The sequence below is a fragment of the Gossypium hirsutum genome, chromosome A05 (assembly GCF_007990345.1).
Source record: "Gossypium hirsutum isolate 1008001.06 chromosome A05, Gossypium_hirsutum_v2.1, whole genome shotgun sequence".
NCBI lineage: Eukaryota > Viridiplantae > Streptophyta > Magnoliopsida > Malvales > Malvaceae > Gossypium > Gossypium hirsutum.
The window spans coordinates 51,224,568-51,230,567 of NC_053428.1; positions in this window are offsets into that span (position 1 = coordinate 51,224,568).

A 6,000-nucleotide genomic window follows, 5' to 3' on the forward strand; every position below is an offset into this window, starting at 1 on the left:
CTTTGGTTTATACATTCCTAAACTGCTAGTCTAAGTAAAGACAAGTTTTTAAAACAATTACCATTTTTTAAAACACACGTCTTAAACTTCATCGACTTAAAAAGCTTCCACATTTTTAAATCAATTTAATATAACACTGATTGTTAATAAGTTGAACTCTTGGACGAGATATTTTGTTAAATAGTAATAAAAAGTTTTAAACTCAGAACGGATTTTTACTGAAGAGGTCAATTTTCGAAAAAGACCTCGATGTGACACGCCAGAATCGGCATAACATCTAGGCTGGGTTTGGGTTGTTACAGTTCGACACTTCAAACATGAATTCAGTGGATGAAATAGGTAAATTCTTATTTAATACTAAATTTGTGCATACATAATCCCGGATCAATCAAAGCAGTAACATTAGTATCAAAACTAGAGAAAGTACCGATAATAACATCTGGTGCAGAAGCTTCCTCTCGTGTGCTAATAACGTAAGTCCTAGCTGGTGCTCATGCTTCAGATCTCACAGTAGAGTTTTTTGTTCCACCACTTCTATTACTTACATTTCTAAGATTACGAGGTGGTCTGCCCCTTGCGGCAGTGTTGTTGGGTTGAACATTCTGAACTTTTTCTTTTTTGGATATTTTTGGTTAATCACGAATAAAATGCTTATACGAACCTCATTTGAAACACACCCTATCTTTCACCCTGCATTTGCAAAAATGTCAGCGTCCACGCCGTTGACAATTAGGTTAATTATCTTTAACGCTACCTATGCTTGCTACAAACATAGCTTGCATATTTGAACTTGTATATTGTCTGCCTTGGCCTCTATCAGGGTATCCCACTGAAGTAGTTAAACTATTATGGAGTTCTTTAAATCTCTTCGACGATGACTAATACGACTTCCTAGTTGATCTTTTTCTTGAGTCTCTAGCTTCAAAATCAGCTTTTCTTTTCTCTTTGCTAAGCTCCTTGAATTTTTGTGCTTTATCAACTGAAACAATGAATCCTTTTGCTCGAGAATCTTGACTAGAAGCTTTATACCCTTGTTGTAACAGTCTAGTTTTAACCCTAGTTGGAATAGTGGTTTTAGGACAATAAATCTGGGTTTGAAAAATATTTTAAAATTATTTTATGTGTCTGTGATATGTGAATTTACATTTGTGAATTTCTATGATTTAATTTGCTTATTTCTGTGCTTAGTTATGAAAAAGGATTCAATTATGTAAAGTGTAAAAGTTGAGTGCTAGATGCTAAAGCACCTATTTGGCTTGGCTTTTAAAATAAAGGTCCTTGCATGTCAAGTGGACCATTGTACTAATGCATGGACAAATATGGACATGAGTTGGTAGGAATTAATGTTATGTCATTAAAGGGCAAAATTGGAAAATGTATATTAATGTATATTACAATAAAATAAATATGAAAATAAAACTATTTCATGCATGTATTGCCAAAAATACAAAGAAATAGAAAGAAGAAGACCATCCTAGGGTTTGGCCATTGATTTGGTTGATTAAGGTATGGATTTTCGTACATTTTTGATAATTTCTATGTTTCTGTGATTGTTGCTTAGTGTTCTTCAAAGCCCATATCTGAATTTCAGTTTCTGTTAAAGATTTCATGAAATGCCATTGTTGATTTCAGGAGTTTTGTGATGTTTTTGGATGAATTATTAAGGCTTGGTAGGTGGATTATAAGTTTTGTCTTTGAGTTTTGATGTAATAGAGTCATTTGGACTAATTTGTGAAAATGGGGTTTTGAAGGACTAAATTATGAATTAAATATGTTATTTGGGCCCGTATGGAAGCCATGTATATTCGACCAAGCTATAGTCTTGGTGAATTTTTGCATATTGATGATTTTGTGAAATAGGGACTAAAGTGTCAAAATGTGAAAATGTAAGGGCTATTTTGCAAATTGCCCTAAATATGTGTTTATAGATTAAATTGAATTAATTGGTGAATAAAAAGGGTTAATTTTGAAAACATATAGATCAAGAAAGAAGGAATTTGGACTTAGATGGAGGAAAGTCGAAGGTTATCGAGTAGATAGTCCGAGTCAACAAATTTTGAGTACGAGGTAAGTTCGTACTTAAAATATAATGTTAAGTAAGTTTTGATGTCTTTATTATACATGGGTTGTTTATAATTGAATTAGATAATATGGTGATGAAATGGAAGTTTTGGCACTGAGTGTGCGATTTAAACTAGCTTTGGCACTAAATGTGCGATTTAACTAGCTTCGGCTACTTGAGGCACTAAGTGTGCGATACTGACTTGTCTCGGTTATTTGAGATGGCATTAAGTGTGCGAAAATATTTAGCTTCGGCTAACCTTATAGCACTAAGTGTACTAATGTATAACATACGAATAACTTATGGAAAGTCTTATAACATTCAACACAATGTAAGTACAAAAGTGAATAAGTACGGGAAGCTTCAGGTATGTATAATGCCTAAGTGGTAGATGATGTTATGTATATGAATCTCATTGATTTGATATAGTTATATGGATTGAAATTGTGCAAATACTCATAGGTTATCATTTTATGTTCATACACTATGAATGTTTTGTGTATGAGCTTACTAAGCTTTTGAAAGCTTACTCTATGTGATTATTGTCTATTTTACAGTTATCGTAGCCACTGAAGGCTCGGGGATAGTTGAGGATCGTCACCACACTAACGATCTCATTTTGGTACTTCTGAAAATGTAAATATTTGAAGTATGGCATGTATAGGCTAGTAGTTGTGAAGTATGTTTTGTGATGTATATAGTTAGCCATGAAATTTGGCTAATTTGTGTTTGAACTTATATTTGATAATGGCTTATGATATGTTTGTAATTTGCAACTATGGCATGTCTTAATTGGATAAGGAAGAAGGTAAGTTTGGTGAGTTCATGGTATAAGAATGATTGATGTATGTTTTAGTATATAGAATGGTTGATTGAGTTGTACATATATGTTTGTTTCTTTGTTGTAGGTTGACCCATAATGTGTGGCAAGTTGGCTTAAACCAAGCCTGCATTGTGCCACACGGTCAGGGGACATGGGCGTACCTTGTGACTGTGTAAGAAAAGCAATATTCTCTTAAGAATTACATGGCCTTGACACACGGGCGTGTCATATGGCCGTGGGCTAAAGTCAGTAGCTAGGTAAGTATCACACGACCATAGTACATGAGCGTGCCTATTGGTTGTGGGTGAAAGTCATTGTGGTCACCCTGATTTGGCACAGCTGGTTCACATGGGTGTGTCTGATACCCGTGTGAGGCACACGGCCTGGACACACGGGCGTGTGACCTCAATAGAATTGAAAATTTTCTAAGTTCTGAAATTTTACGAGTGTGTTCAGTTTAGTCTTGACCTCTTCTTAATGCATGTTTATGGTCTCATTAACCTAAGAAAGGGACTTTATGTTTATTTTTTATTATAATATGACAATGTCTGACTTTTGATTGTAAAGTGATTATGAAATGTTATGTCTGTCTGGTAATGCCTCGTAACCCTAATCCGATGTCGGTTACAGGTTAAGGGTGTTACATTTAGTTGGTATTAGAGCTATGGTATAGTTGATTCTAGGACTACCATAGCGTATGTGAGTCTAGCTATACATGGCATATATCTGAATCTGTGATAGTATGATGACTCCTGACTTTGAAATGTACTTTTATATAGCAAATGGATCCCGATAGAGCTGTAGCTGACGATGTTGAAAGCAATGCGCCTGCTCCCTCGCAAGAGACGGCGCAAGCTGACTCCCGATCAGCTATGAGTAACCGTGATAGCAAGGCTAAGCAAGTCTTCTACCAGATGATGAGCGATTGGTTCACCTAATATATTAGAACCAATCCAACTATACAACAACCTCCACCCCCGGTTAATCCCCCTCAAACTTTTGATATGCCACAAGTGAATTCAGTATAGTTGGGTAGACCACACCAGTTGACAAGATTAGAAAATATGGAGCTGAAGAATTCCGAGCTACAACAAGTGGTGATGCGGAAAAGGCTGAGTTTTGGTTAGAGAACACAATAAGAGTGTTTGATAAATTATCATTGAGTCCCGAAGAATGTATAAAATGCGCTGTTTCAATTTTGAGAGACACGAGATGTCATTGGTGGAAGACTTTGACATCAGTGGTTCCGAGTGAACGAGTTACATGGGATTTCTTCCAAGTTGAATTTCGAAAGAAATACATCAGTTAGAGATTTATTGATTAGAAAAGCAAAGAGTTTCTTGAACTTAAACAAGGCTGTATGTCTGTTACAGAATACGAGCGGGAATTTGTAAGGTTGAGTCAGTATGCCCGTGAATGTGTATCTTCAGAAGCAATAATGTGCAAGAGATTTGAAAACGGCTTGAACAAAGATATTCGCTTGTTAGTTGGGATTCTGGAAATCAAAGAATTTGTGGTGCTTGTTGAACGAGCATGTAAAGTGGAAGATCTTAGGAAAGAGAAAAGAAAGGATGAGTTTGAAGCTAGAGATGTATGAAAGAGATCATTGGGCACATCATTTCCATCTGGATCCAAGAAGTTTAGAGATGATAGTAGTCGCTCAAAGGCTAGTGTGGGATATTAAAATAGAGACCGTGTTAGATTGCAATGGAATTACAAATCTTCAGCCACGTCTGTTGCTAGTGTTGATAATATAGAGAATGAAAGGCCTGAATGTGAGCAATGTGGAATATGACACTTTGGTGAATGCTGGGGAAAAAGTAATATTCGAGCTTGTTATAGTTGTGGTTTGAGAAACCATTTTATTAAAGACTGCCTAGATTTAGCTGGAAAAGATAATGTTCAGAATCCGAGACAGAGTGGTAATGTTTCTCGTGGTAGACCTCTCAGAAATACGGGAAATGTAAGTGGTAGTCAAAGAGGAATGAAAGACACATCTGTTAGATCTGAGGCTCGTGCACCTACTAAAGCATATGCTATTCGAGCTCGTGAGGAAGCTTCATCGCCAGATGTGATTACGAGTACATTTACTCTCTATGATACTTATGTGATTACTTTGATAGATCCTGAATCAACACATTCGTATAAATGTATGAACTTAGTAAACAGTAAGACTTTGCCTGTAGAGTCTACTGAATTTGTAATTAGAGTTTCAAACCCCCTAGGCAGATGTGTCTTGGTTGATAAAGCCTGTAGGAATTGTCCGTTAATGTTTCGAGACAATTGTTTTCTAGCTGATTTGATGCTATTACCTTTTGATGAGTTTGATATTATTCTGGGAATGGATTGGTTAACTTTGCATGATGCTGTGGTGAACTGTAAACGGAAAACTATTGATTTGATATGCAAGAATGATGAAATAGTTAGAATTGAATCTAGTGATTTGAATGGATTGCGTACTGTAATATCTTCGATGAAAGCTTTGAGTATTGTGAGAAAGGGATGTGAAGCCTACTTTGTTTATGGGATTGATTCAAAAGTGTCAGAAAAGAAAGTTGAATCTGCACCTGTTATTTGTGAGTTTCTTGATGTGTTTCCTGAAGAACTTCCGGGATTACCTCCAGTTAGAGAGGTAGAATTTGGCATAGAATTGATACCTGGTACTACTCCGATTTTGATAGCTCCGTATAGAATGGCTCTGACTGAGTTAAAAGAATTAAAGTCTCAGTTGCAAGAATTGACCGATTGAGGATTTGCTAGATCGAGTTTCTCACCTCAGGGTGCTCCAATTTTATTTGTGAAAAAGAAAGGAAGTACGATGAGAATGTGTATAGATTATCGTCAGTTGAATAAAGTGACCATCAAGAATAAGTATCCCCTGCCCTGAATTGATTATTTATTCGATTAGTTGAAAGGAGCTACTGTGTTTTCGAAAATAGATTTAAGATCGGGCAACTATCAGCTACGAGTAAAAGATTCAGATATTTCGAAGACTGCTTTTAGAACGAGGTATGGCCACTATGAATTTTTAGTTATGCCTTTCGGATTGACTAATGCGCCTGTTATCTTTATGGATTTGATGAATAGAATTTTCAGACTGTATTTAGATCAATTT